We start from the raw sequence: 18,322 nt of genomic DNA on the forward strand, positions 1-18,322 counted from the left end.
GCTCCTGTGGGGCAGGGGGATCCTTTTCTCCTTTCCCTTCCAGCGGGTGCGGAGGAAGAGGAGCTCCTTGCTCCCAAATTCCGCCGAGCTGCGCCTTATGTCTTTTATTTGCCGAGGCGAAAGGAGAGGAACAGTGTTCGCGCGCGTTTTGGCATCTTGCTTTGATAACGGCTTGTTTGATTGTTTTTGCAGAAAGCATTTGCAACCTGGCAAACGCCAGTGACCCTGGGAAGAGTCTCTTTTGGCTTTCATGATCTTAATGCCCGGAAAGCACTGTTGAAAATTTTGCCCTGTGTGCTCTTGTCTCCTCCTCCCTTACTTGTTCGGGAAGACATGCTCTCTTCCAAGGCTAAGCAGCACACAGACAGTTCTCCCAAAATCAGATCCTGACTTTGAAAACATAGAAGGGAGTGGTGTTCCACGAACTATTGAAAACAAGTGTTGAGGTTCATGACCTTTGTGTGCTAAACACTGAATGCGGTTTACCCAGAGCCAAATCTGTCATGTACGGTTTCCTTACTGTACCGCTTGGCTGTCACCGTTCTCTGCTTTGAGGAACAAACCCAACTGTTTGTGGATCTGGTTGCAATGTCTGGAAATCTCTCTAGAGTTTGTTCTAGCTGTGTGTTCCCCCTTGAGTTTTAAATCCACTGTTCGGGTAAGTGTGTTTGCAGAAGTCTCTGACCTAATCCTTCAAGGGTAAGGTAGCAGCTTAAGTTGTGCTTGAGTTCCGCGTCAATTTGCGTTTGTTTGTTGTTGTATATGTTCGTCCCCAAAGTAACTTTGTGTCTTTCCCTGAGAAACTAATTTGGCTGAAGGAGTAATTTGTGCTCTTTACAAGTCCACAGATTGCTGTAGCTCATGCAGTACTCTTGATGACAAAGATGTTGGGATGACAGGGAACCCGGCATCTCAGGTGCTGGCATTTGGAGAAGATGCTTGCTAAGGAAAATAATACACTCAAATGCAGGTCTGAAACGAATAGAAGCTCAGTATTTCTCCCACCGACTGTCACCTGGGTATTTCTGAGATAGAGTGCTTTTGCAGCAACATCTTCTTTTTCATTTTGTTTCTTTGTGCCCCTTTCACAAGCCAAAAGAGGAAGCAGACTAAAAGTCGGAGCAAAGATTTTGTCAGTGGTTGTCAAAAACCCTCTAAAATAAATACTGTGGGGAAAAAAAAGTGTTATCTAGTTAGACAATAAAAGCGATTGTTTAAAAATTATTGTAAATATTTATCCTATTAATGCTAAGTGTAATGCTGGTAATAGGGTAGTATCATTTTATCACATGATAAAAATAGTTGATAGGATTCCTTTAAGCTGTATACCTGCTATGTGTGGATATTATACAGTAGCTAGGCACATAGACCAAAATTCTGGATGCAGTGAATTTGGTGGGAATTTTGCCACTGACCTAAGAAGAGCCAGAATTGAACCAACAGACTGTATAGTGTGAGGTGTCGGGCCAAACTGAAAACATTTGACTGATTCAGCTGTGCAGTTGTGGCAAAGTTTATAGCCCTGCATATGCTGCTATGGTAAATATATTATCATGATAGCTCTACCATAAATTATTTAAATTAGGGAGTTATAAAATAACTTGGTTCTAATTTACCTTAAGGAAAAAGGTGTAGTATGCTTCAGTCTATCAGGATTGCTTCTTATAACTGTTTTCTAAAGAATCATATGACACTAAATTCACATTTAAGTAATTGCTGCAACAACACAGAACACTGAATTACACTGAAGCCTGTACACTTTGCATCCTGATTAGATTTCAACTGTAATTTAAAAATAAGCACTCCATTATATTGTCCTTGCAAGGTGTACTAGACTTAGTTACCAGATCATTGACTAACAATTAACAGCTCCAAATGTAAGGTGAAAATGAAATTAGAGTAATTTGCATGTCCCTAATACTGATTGTGTGCTATAGGGAAATATTTGGGGTGAAAACCAAAGAAGTGGTATTACTTTAGTATGCTTGCAAAATTTTCAAAGTTACAGAAACACTGTTTTCAACAATGGACTTTTAAGTTAATTTCAGCTTTTGTAAGCAGTATTGATCGATTCATCATGCAGGAACAGAGAATTTGCTTAAATGTTTCAGCAAAAGCATTAGAGGGGTTACAAGTAAGATATACCTAAAAGTAAAATTGTAGTATGTGAACTGCCAACAGTTTTTAACAAGCAAACAGACTGACAGGTTTGACTCATTCAGACCCTCATGCATTCAGTTATCAAAGTTAGGTGGGAACTGTTCACAAAAGAACTGTATGAAATACTTTCAAATCTCTGTTTTTGCTGCAAAACCACTTCGGTGATCCACGAGCCTGCATTGGTAAAAAGTGTCATAGCTCTATGGATCTCAACAGCACTGTTATGATTGACACCATCTGAAGACCATGCAAAATATTTCTGTGTATGTTAGGATTAAGATATGTTTATTTGGGCATCACTTAAGGGTCTAAATTGGCAGGGTGCATATTGAGTTGCAGCTGAGCAAACCTGCTATTTAACTGAGTCAAGTTACAAATATTTTCCAGCTTTGACATTCTTCTCACCTTTTATATGAGGAATTATGGAGACTTTTTTATACTTTTCTCTTATTTTAAAATACAAATATGAAAATTGCCCTGTGATCTCGTGTGTAAAGGTTCTTGTTTTGTAGTTTCATACCATGTAAAGCACCATAAAGCTGAACTAGAATTTCCACCCATTGTGATCTAGACTGTAAATGAAGTCTTGTCAAGATTCCAGCAAAAAGTTTGAGATCCTGTTGATATGATGAATACTAACAGTCTTGTAAAAAGTTTATTTTTGAATGATTTAATGTTGGGTTAGCATTGGCACCTTACCTGTAAAATCTCCAAAGAACTTGAAAACTGAGAATGGACAGCAACAGCTGGAATTCTATTACAGATTCTCTTTAGGCAGAAGATGTTATGAAGTAACATAATGAAAAATACGTAAACAAAGTAATATTTTAGTGTGCTACTTAAGAAAACTTTGAAATACTTGTATGAGAAAACCTACTTCCTTGAGGAGTAGATGTGGAAAGTTTGTGACTAAAAGCTATGAAACGGAAATAAGTTTTACATTACTTGGTACCGCCAGAAATACCTTCTGGAGAGAAAGCAGTGTTTTATAACTCTTTTAGAGCTATGGTAAAAACAGTTACCAGGGAAAAACAGCACAAGTAAATAGTGCTGGATGTATGTATAGGAGTGTGTGTATCCACGTAGGTGAAGTTTTAGACAGAAAACAATTACTTTTAATTTATTTGATTTTCTTTTTTTTTAAAAAAGAGCTCACAAAATGTGCCATATTTAGACTGGCAAGTACAAGTCCTCTGTGCTTCAGCCAGCACAGTGAATTCAGTTGGTTTTATGCCAATATGTTGAACTATACCCAGGTAGGCTGGATAAAGGAATATGAGCTCTAACAACACAGACTTCTCTTTTACCTGGATCTGCTGACTAATTTTAGTCTTTACCTGTCTAGAATTGTCACAGAATAAGACAAAAGCTGTTGTTGCCATGTTTGCTTGGTGTGATGGAAAGGTTGTAGTATGGGAAGGGTAGAAGTCAACACGTTATTGCTGCAGAGATGTGGTCTCTTCTAACTGTGTTGAACTGCTGGGAGAATGGAGAGAGAGGGAAAAAAAAACCCCCAAACCTGTTCATTGTTTTCCTCTTGTGTAAGCTTAGTTGCATGCCCATGTGCAAACACCCAGGTTGCTCCTGCAGTGGATTAATTCCACAGTTAACAGTAAGGCAATTAAATTGTGCTTGAGCTTTCCACTTTCAGATATTCTCATCTTTGTACATTTCTTCTTGAAATATTCAAGAATGTGCTTCAGTATTTTCTGTTGGTTTTTCCTTTTCTTCCTTCTCTGTCTCCTGGGAAATAACGTTGTTGGTCGTATTGAGGTAGTCATAACCAAATCTTCTGTTTTGCTCGAGGCGTAGTTCTCTCACCTCACTTTTTACGTGTGCCTTATTGTAGTATTTGTGAAAGTAAATGTGTGAAATTAATGTAGGTGTTTTTATATAAATGTGTATGTGCTTAATATAAAGTAATAGAAGTTTTCTTCTTGAAGCAAGAAAACGTATTTTCTGTGATCAGCTGGAGTAAACTGCAGGTAGACTTTTAATATTGAAATATTTTTGTAGCCTGTATGGAATGTATGAACATTGACATTATTTTTTTTTACATCTACTGACACTTTGATGCTTCAACCACTTTTGGAGTCTTGTTAGTAAGGGAGTGTACTGTGTAATGCAGACCTTGCTCTGAAGGCATGGCTTTCCAAACAATTGGATGGGTAAGGCTTTTGGCCTGGAGAACAAGAGAGGTTGGTTTGCCAAACATATTTTAACTTGATTAGCCTTTCCCTTTGTCCTTTGATGTAAGTGCTAGCTGTTACCTCTTTCTGTGGTTGTTTCTGTTTGTTTGTTTGTAAAAAAATTGTTTATTTGTTTCTTTTGCTTTGTTTTTCAAATTAATTCATTGTAAAAAAGGTAATACAACTAGTGGATGCCTCATTCATAGATGAGGATATTTATGAAACTGATAAAACCTAGAATTATAACTTCCACAATTAGAGAGAAGTAATCAGAGCTAAAAATCCATGGATTATTCTAAATTTGAATTTATGATATAATGACAAACCCACCCACTAGATCTTAGAAGCACACTCCAAATACAGTTTTATGATATTTATTTAGATCTAATTTTGGCACAGAAATGTAGTTAGGAAACCAAAGACTTCCCTTCCATTTCATACCCAGATATACTTTTCTGACTTCTTTTTTTTCTTTTTACAGAATATGTGGGTAGTTTTAATCAGACAGAGTCATAAGTCACCTTGCTAGGAAGTACAAGGTGTGATCTTAAAGGGAAAAAAAAAGAATCACTTTCCTGATCATTTGGCTTTTACTGTTGAAAATTCTGAAGCTAGGTGAAATGATTACTCTGACAGAACTATAGAAACTATCTCATTTCAGTACATTCTGAAATATTTTATATTTTGAATAACCCTGGCTCAGGGGCATTTAATACTTGCCTCTGGAAGTTTCCAGTCCTAGTATTCAATTTAACATCTCTGCCTTTGTCTTTCCATTTAGCCTTGCCATGTTAAAACAATGAATCATCTTGACCATTAACTACAGTTGGAATGCCTGTTTATGCACTGAATTTGTTTTGTCATGTTGCCTTAATAATTGATTGGAACTGTGGCAACTCCTGACAGCTTTCCCATATGAATTTGGGCTATTCCCAGTGCTGTTCTGAGCAGTAGAAGCATAAGCCATCCCCAGACCTGGAATGTCTTTATCTTCTAAGGGTTCAACTTGTTTTCTCATGAAACTGTAAGGTAGCATTTTCATTTTCTGTCTTCATGCATATGACACTGTGTAGGGGCTGTAATATTTCCTGTAACAGTTGAACAAGGAATATTGTTATTGTACATTCACTTTGACATATTCAGTTTTGTTGATGGATTTTAAATTGGTGCTGATTAAAATATTGAAGCATTAAATAGCAAGTGAATCAAAACTATAATGGCATTCTTTGAATAATTTAGAGAAGTGACATGGTGCAAAGGAAGCACCATGGGCTACAGGGCAGGGAGGCTGTGCCAGCAAATGCAAATTTATACCTCTTGCCTTGTGAGTGGGCTTGGAGATAGCACTCTGGTTGCTATTTAAGCAGCATTTTGAAAATAAATGCCCTTTTATTAAAAAGGGATTTACTGGCAGTTCCTTGACTCATTAAATAGCATTTGCCTTAATTATGTAGTAGTAAGTATCATTGAGAGTATTTTGCTTAATTCCATGAAAAAACTTTGTTGCATTTGGAAGGCAAATACTGAAGGATCTACTTAATAAATAAGCCCAAAGTACTGTGTAAAATGTGTTCTTTTTAAGATGGCCTTGTGATCTTGTCTTGTGCACTGTAATGTCTAAGAATATTTTTTGTGTGCTCTTTATGACCAATTTTCATTGAGGTGTTGATGCCACATTCCTGTGGAAAGCATCAAAAAGTAGAAACGAGGAGTAGGAATTAGTGGGTAGAACTTTCTCCTGAAGGCAGATTAAAGTAGAATTGGTAGTTTGTGATAATGAACCCAAGAGCCTGTGGAAAAAAAGCAAGAAAAAAGAGTTGTTATAGTCAATGACTGCATTGCGCTTTGCTGTACAAACCATTCCAGTGTTTTGTTCAATGCTTATCACTCTGAAGCTCTGAAACTACAGAGCTGTCTTAACTGCTGGCATTTGTAGTGAGGGGGAGGAATGGGAGGTTGAGAAGAGATACTCCTTCTCCAGAAGTTGGGTTGAGTAAATTTGTGTAGTGTAACCAGATGTCCTCATCAGTTTCATCTCTTCGGCTGATAGGCGCTGTGGTTTCATGTGGGACGTCATGGTTGCTGCTAGACAAGAAGTGGGTGTGAGTAAAATTTTTTAGGAGGTAAGTGAGAGGAGGTTCTGTAATGAGAAGCTGTACACAGAGAGATCAAGGGACCCCTGCAAAACATTCATATCAGCAGGACTGCAGAACAGATAAGATGCTGTATTCTGGGATGGGCAGAATGTTTCAAGACTTCTGCATCATTTTAAAATATAAGACATCTTCATAATCAAGTCCTGACGTCATTAATGAGTGGCTTGTAATGTTCAAACACGAATTAGCAGGAACGGGAACACAATATTCAATTTTTAACTTAGAGGTGTGAATTTTTGGCTTTCTAGATACTTGGAATTCCAAGAGATATTCAAGCATGTAAATCCATTTAAAAACCAAAGGAAAGTGGTTTTCTATAGAACACAATATATGTTTTAGGGAAACACGGTCTTTTCCAGTCCTGATGACATTGGAATTCTGTAGATTCTCTAGGGCAGGACTGCTCCCAGTCCAGGTATTGATTTCAGTTAACGCTGAAGTAGCCTGAGGGATGGTCAGTTGTTTGTGTTAATGGTACTGCTGGGTGCAGCCTAAATTGCTTTGAGCATGTGGCCTACAAAGGCAAGTTCCAATGAAGCAAGAAAGAATTTACCACTGTTTTTATTCATTGTGCAGTTGTGGAGGATGTCTTTTTATTTTTCACTGAGAAGTGGTAATAATCTGATTAGAACAGCAGCATATATTGTTGGGGTTTTTTTGTTTGTGGTTGTAGTGTTTGTTTTCTTAATGTCCAGGCTGAAAAGCTAGTCCTAGCTCAATTACTTTAATTTTTGGGAGAGGACTATGTTGCAAATGTAAAGGAGGGAAAAAGATCACCTTACAGAAACGGTAGTGACTGGAGTGAGATTCTGATCTTGGAAGGGTTTGATCTCATGGGCTGTAGCTGCTTGCTGTATGCACCAGATCAGTGAGCTGATTTTTCAGGCTTTCTGAATTCTTCTGTTTTGGCACTTGTTCCAGGGAGTGAACACACAAATGATCTCACAGAAGAGATGATTAAGTAACACCTGAGTTTTTCAGAGTTCTTAGCAGCATTGAGCAGTTGTTTCATTGCAGGGAGGGTTAAGCTGAAGCTACATCCTTGACTAGCTTATTTTCCCACTTATTCCTGCACCAACACAGTGCCAGTTTGATGGCAGATGGACATTTTTAGCCCAAGGCTTTTGTATTCTGCAAACTCAAACTCCATTTTATGATTTTCTCAGCATAAAAGGAAAGTGGCAAAATTATTTATTGATATATTTAGACAATCGTATTATGACTTTGGTGTGGGGGTTTGTTTGTTTTGGGTTTTTTTAAGATCTAGTTAAAATATTTAGATCCATTAAATTCTGATTGTATTCAGCATATCCAGTGGAAACCTGAGGAATATGCAGAATGATTCAGGTTGGAAGGATCCTAAGGAAGATTTCTAGTCCAGTTTCCTGCTCTGTGTCAGCTGTGAGATCAGACCAGGTTGCTCAGGGCTTTCTTCAATCCAGTCTTGAAAACATCCAACGAAGGCATGCACAAAATCTGGCAACTGGTTACTTTTTCACATCAAAATGCCAAAGAGACCCTGATAACTTTAGAAAAGTGTGAGTTCTAGGTAATGGCCATCTTCCTAGAAATAAGCCCAGGTGTAAGGGGTGCTAAATCGATTCCACTGATGATCTGAAGTACCACTTGCAAAACATAACGCAAGCTGCCTTATTTTAGGATGTTCCAGAAAAGATACCATGGAAAGCTAATAATTTGCTAATATCCATAGTGCTTTGAATAAAAAGAATTATAACTATTCCTAGGCTTGCAACCCCTTATCTGAGTTCACCTAGGAACTTAGTTAACTTTTTGAGAAATACAGAAGAGTAGGCCAGCTATCTGGCCATTCAACTATCTGCCTAAATCAGAAGTGCAGGTAAGATTTTGTGACAAGAAGGGTCTTGGCAACCTGAGTAACTGAAATATTCCAGTGCTGTTATAGCACAGAAGTCTCTGGTCATTATGGAAAGAGTCTGAAAGACAATGCTTTACTGTTTTTGGTGATCGGTGGGGGGTGTGTGTGTGTGTTTGTTTTGTTCTCTTTGGGTTTGTTTGTTTTGATTTGGGTTTTTTTTTGGCCCCCCACAGGTTCCCAGCTTTGGAGCAGTAGTGTGGCTGCTGGTTCTGATGTTCCACTTGACACCCTGCCCACAGGGTGGGTGGGTTTCTCTGGGTGTCCCCTGTGTCTGGCTTAAGGAACCTGACAAAGAACCTGCAGCTCCACTGCATCTTTATGTCCTGGTATCTTCTTCTGTACAAGCCTACAAGTGATTTTTACTATTTTCCAACAATATTCCTATGTAAGAAAGTTCCATGCAACATAGCCTGCATGCAGTAGTACAACCTTGCTGGTAATATATTTTCCTGATATAAAAGAGTACTGTTTTTCTTTACAAAGCACATTATAACTTTTGGTATTAACTGCCATTGTCTCACATATCCTAATTAATTCAGCTATTTGGTATAATTAATTTGTTAATGCTTCTGCAGTCATGTAATAGGATACATTGGTCTACCAGCAGTCTCAAGGCACTCATGTTAAAAAATTGTTTAGAGACTCACTTTCTTATTTAATAATATTTTAATAAGACCTTGGGATTTTTTTCTCTTCCTTGTCTTGTCCTCAAGTGTTTGTTTGTTGTTTTGTTTTCTTTAAATCTGACATCTGATTTTATCTTTGTCCCACTGCTTTTCGCAGGTTTTGTTTTTTAACAAGTAGATGGGTAAGCAGATATGATTCAGAAATCTTTGATCAATGGTTTTCCTTGAAGCCTACACTCCTGGTAATACTTCAGGTGTCAAAGCTAGGGGCAAAAGATGGTTGAGCAACTAGTTCAGTAAATAGAAGTAATTTATGTTTTTCCTAAACAGTGGCTGAATTTGTGATGCAAATCCCAAGATGGATTTCTCCCATTTCTAATATTTTACGTGTTTCTTGAGAGTTAGCATTCATACTTCAACAGTTGTTTTTTAAAACGTGTCTGTGTTTGAGAAAGGGTGTGTGAAGCCAATCCATACAGTAAAAGGAATTGCAATGAACTAATAGCTTTTTCAGGAATGTGTGTTCTCTGGTCATAACTTATGGAGACTTGAAGCTGGCACAGAGAAATGTAGGGTATGAAGGGTGCCATGAAGAGCTTTCATTGTCAGAGCAGCGCTGCACAGTGCGTGTCTGTGTTTACCACACTTTGTCGTTTGTATGTTTTTGCTACAGAAGACGACAGCAATCACAGCAGGCACTCCTGAGCAGCGTGGCTGGGAACTCTGCTGCCATCTGTGTTAGCGCTGCCTGTTCCTGTTGTGTGCTTGTTTCCATATGTATAGTTTAGCACTTAGTCTCTATCACTATTGGAGTAGTATATCTGAAAACAGTTGTGATAATTAGAGTTGATGGCAAACAGTCATTTAGGAAGTTAATTAATTTGTTTTCAATGTATGTGCTCTGTTTTTATTTCTTTTTTTTTTTTTCTTTAATATCTCCTACTCCTTTAGAAACATTTCATGAGATACTACTGCTCATTCCAAACTTGAACTCATCATTTTTGGCTTTGAACATCGTAATAACCTCCACAGCAACCACTGTGATGCCATAAACAGAGGGTTTGACTTCAGGTGAAGAATGTAGGCAGTAAAAGCAGAATAACCCATAAAGGAAAATGTGGGAGGATGGGAAGGACAGGGAAAGTGATTATTCTAGCTTTCTGTGTAGTGATACACTACCCATCCCCCCGGAAATTTTATTTTTTTAATCTTTACTGATAGCTGAAAGATAATAAATTCTTTTAAGATGTCAGAGTAGAATTTCCATTTTAGACAGTATAATTGAAATTATATACAAGTAGTGGAGTTTTATTCTGCATAAGGTTTCTTTTTCTCTCTTTCCATTCATTTTTAAAAAATCACTTTAGTAAATCCACTGTGGGAGGATAGTTTTGCTGCTGTACTTTTCCCAGGATGCAGCAAAAGAAATTGCATTTGCAGTTCACAGAGAATGAAATTAGACTTGCTCTGTCCTGATGATCCACTACTCCTACACCCAGCACATTTCTGGGAGAGACTCTTGCATGCTGTAAGAGACAGTGCCCTGATTGTACTTGCACCTGCTCTTGTGCATGAAGGAACAGGCACGTACTTGGGCCCACGTACCCCCAAATTAGAATTAGGCACTGTATGGAGTACCTCTGTGTGAGTGTCTGCCTTCTCTCTGAGGCGTCATTCTTGGAAGGGGAGACTTCAAATGTGTCACTTTGTTTGCTTATAGGGGCTGAGACAACTTTATGTTCTGTAATAGATTTATACCTGCTCAGAAATACCATGGTCTCAGAGAGCATCAGGTAGTTGAAGGATATCCGTTTTTATCTTGCATATTCACAACATAGTTGGGTGCTAACTGTAGTATCAGTAAAAAGTAATTGGGAAATGCAAATCTCATTGTAGCATCCAGAAGAGTGGACTGTCACTTATTTTGTTTTAGTTGGATGGTTGACAGAATGGCACACACTCCTTTTTCTTGTTGAGTAATAAAATCTTGCTCTTTAACCCTTCAGCCATCCATCCAATAGAGATTATGTACATAAACTTTTACTTCTAGTCTTTTGTATCTGGCCAGTTCTTTCCTTTGGTCTGTGGCTCTCAAAAGCAGCTTCAGTTAGACAAACACTCAAATGACCTTAGTGCTCATGGAGCAACTTAAGTACCTGTGTGCCAGACCACACAGCAATAAGTACTTCCTTTTCTTACGGAACAGAAATTGAATGCCTATAATGCCTATAGAGAAAAAATTCTTCAATAAGAGCAGAGAAAGCCCAAGGATCAGCAAGGATCTCCATTTAATATAATGCTGATCCTGTGCTCCACAAAGCTGGTTAATGTGAGGAGGCTTACACTAGATATGTATCTTATATATATCTATATCTATGTAGGTATATATATAAAATGAGCACTTTCTATTCAACAATTCTAGCAGTTTTCATTTACATTTCAAAGGCAGAGAGAGAATGAGAGTACTCGTATCTGTAATTCCAATATTCTGATAGTCCCTCCATCTGGATGGTGGTTCCTGTGAAACTGACACAGTCTGGACAGTTTTCATCAATTTAATTTGTTCCATCTTCTCAGATGAGCCTTTAATCTCCTGTTTGCTGATCCTGGGTTTATAATCAGATTTGACAGTGATAGAATGGCAGTAAATATCTTGATATAAAAGTCTATAACATAGTAGAATTGTTCTTTCTCTCCTTACTCCTTGGTGAGGTGAAATTTTATTTGTGAAGTGTGAATAACTTTGAAGCATAAAGCTGCCTAGTTTCAGGCCATTTTCAGGTGCATCTGTTAACAAGTGAGATGTTTATTATTTTTTTCCCTCTCAAAAAAGGCAAGTAAAAGGCTTATTTGTTACCTGCTTCTTAATATTTTAGGAAATGATTTGATGTCAACTTGACTAGTTATTCTGTTTCCCAAGAGGTTGATAACATACTGTTCCAAATAAGATCTAAATAATAAATATTCGACCTGTGGATATAATTTTCATTCCTAAATAAAGCCATTCCTGAATAATTTTAATGCTGTCGACAAAAACCTTATAGTTAAGTGAATGAAAATATGTTTAACAGCTGCATTTAGCAAAAGCCTGTTCATGATTTGGGGGTTTTTTTCACTGTTTTGTATGCATGTGTTGGCTGCATAATTTCTGTATCTATTTTGCTTCCCATCAAAGTGGAAAAATCCTTTCTCTTTGCTTTTTAAGCCATCCTCTGCATAATCTTACAGGTCAAATTAATGGTAAAAATATTCAAAATAGAAGGTTGGAGATACACACAAAACGACGAGCATACCCAGGTGAAGTGCAACCGGTGCGTGTGGAATAAAGAAATGTTGCCCAAACTATAAGCTGTAATCAGTCGTGTTTCATTTAATAAAGCTTTTTTTCCTTTCCTTGAATAATTTTACCTGGCTGTGTCTCTCCTTTAGTTTTTATATTCTTATTTATAATTTTGGCATTATCCCATTGTAGCCTATCTGCCTGTACTTAATCTTGGGAGGAGAAATACTCTAAATACACTGCCATATTTTCTTTCTTTCTCTCACTCTTCTTTTCATGATACACTAATTTCCATGTTTTTACTGTTCCAAAAATTCTTCCCCTTTATTCAGTTCCCATAACCTCAGTTAAATCTGAGCTTCACTGTCAGAGACAAGAATTTAAATGTGGTTTTTCCCCTCCTGCTTAAGCCTTTGCCTTTCCTTTTCAGGATTTGGTGTTCCTGCCACCTGTGTATTCAAATGTCCATCTGGCATACTACAGAGTTTTCTAATTATTTTTATATATATATATATATATGTATATATATATGGCTGAGATATAAATGTTAATTTTCTTAAAGAAATTTGTGATGGTTTTCATGTGTGTGAAATTATTCCGTTTTTTTCTTCACAATTGTAATGAGAGTCAAAATTGTCAGCCCAATGAGCTCCAAATTCCACACTTGCTTATATAATAGTCCTGTAATTTTCATTTATGCTTTCTCTGCTTTCTCTTGGTTTTATGCCAATAACTCCAGGAAGATCAAACATAGTAAACTTTCTGGGTATAGCTTTAGAGATAGAACAGAAGATTCTGAGGAAACCATGCTCCTAACTATACACTTCAAGCCCAAACTCCAATCATGAGATGTACAGAGAAGTGCTGGTGATGATTGTCCTCTTGGGAAGCTGCTGTTTTCCTTGATGTTGCTGTTGGAAGAGGTCTTTGTTGTTTTGGGTACACATGAGTTAGAGAACTCTGGAAATTGCTGATAGAGAGAATCTGATTTAGGACATTCCCACAGATTTTGTGGGGGTAGGGAAGGACTGCATTAGTGCTCATCACTGACAAATGGTAAGAACCTTTTTTATTGGGTCATTGTTTCTGACAGTTTCATCCAGCTGCCTTTTCGGTTCTCTCTGGACATGTTGTTACAGAACTTTGAGAAGCAAATTGAAAAGTTGCATGCAGTAAATGAGCAGTGCAAGTTCCTTATTAATGCTACTTTTCCCTTTGGCAAGCTTTTCCACTTCAGAGAGTATATTTTTTCCCCTGCACTTAGAATTAATTTTGTATGCCTTGACAGCCAAATTATTTGATGTAGGAGTAAAACATCACATCTGTCCCTCACTGAAGCAGAACACTTGGACTGAGCTGGTCCTACCAGTGCACAATAGCATCAAATGGTCCATGGGCCTGAAGAAAATCTTCTGGTAGGAGGGAATTGCAATGTGTATGGGCAAATACAAAGCTGAGATGGAGTTAACAAATGGGGATGTGTTGCATTTATGTTCAGCATTCAGGCAAAAGTGATAACCATCATTGTTCATGCCAGCATGTAGCTGACTTTTACTTAGCTTGGAATTATGCTTTTGCTGGTTTAGGTGAAGGACGGTAAAGATTTTTTCAGCTGAAAATAAACTGCCTGAGATTTTTGGAGAGATTATTACTGAAACCAACACAATTCCTATAAAAACTTGAATTCTATACAACATATAAATTATTTTTTATATATGTTATATCCATGTATAAATTAAATATTGATGTATAAGAATAGAGTGCCTGTTGTGGAAAAGAATGTGCACAACTCCATATGAGAGGGGATGCAGCAATGCCTGACTCAACCAGTTGTAAGTGGTTTTCTGGCAGTGAGTGAAGTGCTGAATTTAATGATTTAAACATACAGGGACCTATAGGCAGTGTCTGCACAGTGGTTATTTGCATCTGAGAAATGGGAACAGGTATCCAAGGAATTTACTGAGGTAAGGTAATAGGTTTTTGAGTGTGCAGAAAGATATATGTACTCTGGGGAAAAGTAGCATGTGATCAAATCTGAATGCATAGGGCTTGAATGTTGTTGGCACTTTGTAAAATTGCTTATCAATATCTTTTTGAGTAAACAATTTACTTTAGCAAGTGTGCAATATTTTTAAGTGATGAAATAAATATGTTAGCAGTGATAAGGAGGGTGATAGCAAAGAGTGTAACAAAACAGTAGAATTAGGACACCAAAGCCTCACACACGAGGTTTTATTTCCAGATACAGAACATTCTGCAACTGAGCCTGCACAATGTGAGTGTAGTATATTTACAAACGAGATGTGGAAAAGAGAAAATATTTAACTGGACCAAAAAAGCAAAAATGCGTATAATATACAGTGGTCAGCAATAATGATCATTCCAGTTCATCAGTTGAAAAATGTATTTGACAAATGTCCTAATCACAGAATAAAACAGCAGAGAGAGAGTGTTTTAGTTTTCCTTTAATCAAAGCCAGGAAGCAAATGAGAATCCTGAACTGAAAGTCTTTGGGTATCTCTGCCTATGGAAACTGACAGGTCTCCCAGGAGGAATACGATGGTTTGTGAAAAATGTAATTCATAAAGTGAAACTGTTGCATGTTTGTATATCTGTGGAATTTATCTATTTTTTAAAACATAGAGGAAAACAGTGAGGGCAGCTTTTCCCACATAAAGTTCAAATCATTAGATTAGCTACTAGGATAACTAAATGAGCAACTTGTTTTAGTAGTACCTGTAAGAAAACAGAAAACCATAGAAGACCTGCATCTTTCAATAGCCCAGTTAACACTGAGCAAGTAGTGAACAAAGAGTGACTGTCAGTACTCATGAAAAATATACCTACTGAGTAGTCCAGGCTGAAAGGGAGATGTGTTGGGGTTTTTTTTGTTTGTTTGTTTCGTTTTGTTTGTTTTTTTCTCTTGTAAGTTCAGAAATACGATTCTCGCACAGAGATAGTTGGGCTGCACCTAGAACTTTTTGTATCTGCCAGAAGATATCACTAAATAAGAATGTCTTTGGGATTAGCCTGGCATTTGGAATGTTTCAGAGGAAATGGAACCAGGCACTAGGGGAACTCTTAGAAGTTGATGTTGTCGCTGGTTATGTTCTTGTTGCAAGGAAAGGAGAAGTCAGGGAAGAGGCAGTAGAATACTGTGATGTTGGGTTGTAGCAGCTCTGTGGGGCACACCAGGCAGTGCATGTGTCTAAATGAAAGGATGAAAGGCAAGGGTAGCACTTGTGGGAAACCAAAGGAAGATCAAAGTAAATCCTAAGGGTGTCAGTGGTTCCAAACCTTTGTGGAAACAGCAATGTTAGCTACACTGTGATAGTTCTGGAAATTCCCCAAAACAGGTGCCAGTGTAAAGACTGTACATGGTGGGGTTTGCTAGCAGAGTCTTCAGAGACATAGGAAGCTACAGCAGAGTAAAATTGGTAACAGCTCTACCTAAAAGACCACTGGTCTGGGTTAAAATGGCAGATCCCTGGCTGACATGGTGTGACAGCTCACATTACTTGAGAGCCAGATAGAAGCACAAGGACTGGCAGTGGGTTAGATGAACTGGATCCTGTATTGCCTCTTGCAGTCCATGGCACTACCATAAAGCAGGCAACACGTGGAAGTAATTCATTCCAATCTTCCATGTGTATGTCTCAGCCTCTTATTTCTGCTTTTCCTGGTTCCCTGACAAAACTTCCTTCTCCAGGTTGTCCCAGGCTTATTAACACTTTCAGTACCACCTATATTTTCTTATTCTATTCTGTCTTCTAAGCCATTCGCATCCAGTAATCTTTTCCAGATTTGTGGGCAAAAAATATGTGTTCCTAGTCTAATTTTCCCGAAAAGTCTTTAGCCATGTCCCCACAAAATTCCACCTGGGACAGACATAGAACAAAAAAAAATGTCCTTGCAATCAAAGTTTGGCAAAGTTCTAAGCTGGTAATGGGGTTTTCCTGATTGGAAATGATGGCAGCATTGATGTGCAGTGCTACCAGGGCTATTACAGTGCCTTGTAATGACATCTTTTCATGTGGATTCTGACTAAAGAATTGTCAAAAGTTCGAAGGACCAAATTATGCCTAGCACTCACACCTTGGATTAATAGGAGGCATCTGATAGAAAGGGACTTACTAAGATAGATGGAAAACAAAAATACACTTCTGTCTGATCATTGCCCACACTTAGAGATGGCAGTCAAGGACAATATGTCTAAAGGAACAAATGCATTATTTTTTTTTCTCTTAAATGTATTGTGTGTTTGATAGTGTTTGTAGGTTTTGTGTTGATCTTGTGCAATAATAATTAAAAATTAAATTGAGATATTGTGTGATTTCAAAAAGGATGCAGATACAACAGATGAACATTCATTGGATTTCCTTTGTGTATATTTACTTGCAGGGAAATTCAGCATGGACATGAAGATGCCCTATTTATAGTCTATTTTGGGCCTCTGTCTTTAACTGAATGAAATAAATATATGTATTTATTACATTTTCCTTTTTATTTCAAAACAGCCCAGCCAGGGAGTAGAACAACTGTCTTCTAGTAAGTTCCTACTTTGAGCAGAAAGTTTGTATCCAGAGTAACTCTCCCACTTCAGGCAGTTTTGCTCTTAACCCAGATGAGATAACTTTACACCTGAATTAGTTTGTGTGTCATTCACTGTTTCAGTGTGGGTACACAGCCAGTTTTGCTCCCTTGCTGTTGTAATTGTTGTGAAATTAATGCAGCTGAAATAATAAAATTTCAAAATTGCCAAGCTTTTTACTTCTGTGTTCATACCTATAGTAGTCCAGAGGCCCTAGACTCTCTTGAGAGTGACAAGATGTGTTCTGGCAATGTTAACACTGAAATGCAAAATTCTTGGCATATCTGGAAGCATGAATGAAGGAATTCACTAAAGGACTAGGGCTACTTCAAAACAAACAAGCAGGCAAGGGAGCAAGCAAAGACTGTACCACAGGAGGGCTGTCAGAATACAGGCTGCCTTGGTGCCTGGAGTGTTTGATGAAGTTCAAGTATAAAAGCAGGCTCGTATGAGAAAAGCACCACATTGCCTGAAACGTGTCTTAGATGCAGTAAGTTCATTGTGTCCTGAAGGCAGATTTAGGCCAAACGTCTTCTTTCCCAGTGCTTCGTTCTAGATACGCCACTGGAAGGAGCTTAAACATGCCAGTTGTTCATAATCTCTGGCACTGTTGAGCAGCAATCCTGTTAAGATAGTGGAATGAGTGGACATCTGTAGTCTTCAAACACAGAGGAGAGCAAGGAAGAATTTTTTCCTGTTATTTTATTCCCTGCATTAAAAACTGAAATTTTCCAGGGATGACTGAAATAATAGTGAGGGCTGGTATATTTGGTTTGTGTGTCAAGGTCTTGTTAGCAGTGGGGGGGCTACAGGGGCAGCTTCTGTGAGAAGCTGCCACAAGCTTGCCCTATGTTTGATAGAGCCAATGCCAGCTGGTCCCAAGATGGACCCGCAGCTGGCCAAGGCTGAGCCAGTCAGAGATGGTAGTAATGCCTCTGGAGTAACAGATTTATCAAGAGAAAAAACCCCTGCTGCACAATGGCAACAGGAGCCAGAGAGAGAAGTGAGAATATACGAAACAACTCTGCAGACACCAAGGTCAGTGGAGAGGGTGGGGCAGGAGGTGCTCCAGGTGCCAGAGCTGAGATTCCCCTGCAGCCCATGGTGCAGACTGTGGTGAGGCAGCTGTGCACCTGCAGCCCATGGAGGTCCATGGGCGTTCAGAGATCCACCTGCAGCCTGTGGATGAACCCACACAAGAGCAGGTGGACGTGCCTGGAGTGGACTGTGACCTCATGGGAAGCCTGCTCTGGAGCAGGGTACTGGCAGGACTTGTGGACCTGTGGAGAGAGAAGCCCACACTGGATCAGGTTTGGTGGCAGGATTTGTGACCCTGTGGAAGGGGCCCACACTGAAGCAGTTTGTGAAGAACTGCAGCCCGTGGGAAGGACTCATGTCTCCCATGAGATGGACCCCATGCTGG

At 38.5% G+C, this 18,322-nt stretch overlaps 1 protein-coding gene across 2 annotated transcripts in view; it reads left to right on the top strand.

Annotated features, from left to right (window-relative positions):
- Positions 1 to 18,322, top strand: part of ZNF385D (zinc finger protein 385D) — a 421,801-nt gene that overhangs the window by 538 nt on the left and 402,941 nt on the right. The gene's annotated exons all lie outside the window — the stretch shown is intronic.

This window comes from Corvus brachyrhynchos, unplaced genomic scaffold, assembly GCF_000691975.1.
Source record: "Corvus brachyrhynchos isolate BGI_N302 unplaced genomic scaffold, ASM69197v1 scaffold53, whole genome shotgun sequence".
Taxonomy (NCBI): Eukaryota; Metazoa; Chordata; class Aves; order Passeriformes; family Corvidae; genus Corvus; species Corvus brachyrhynchos.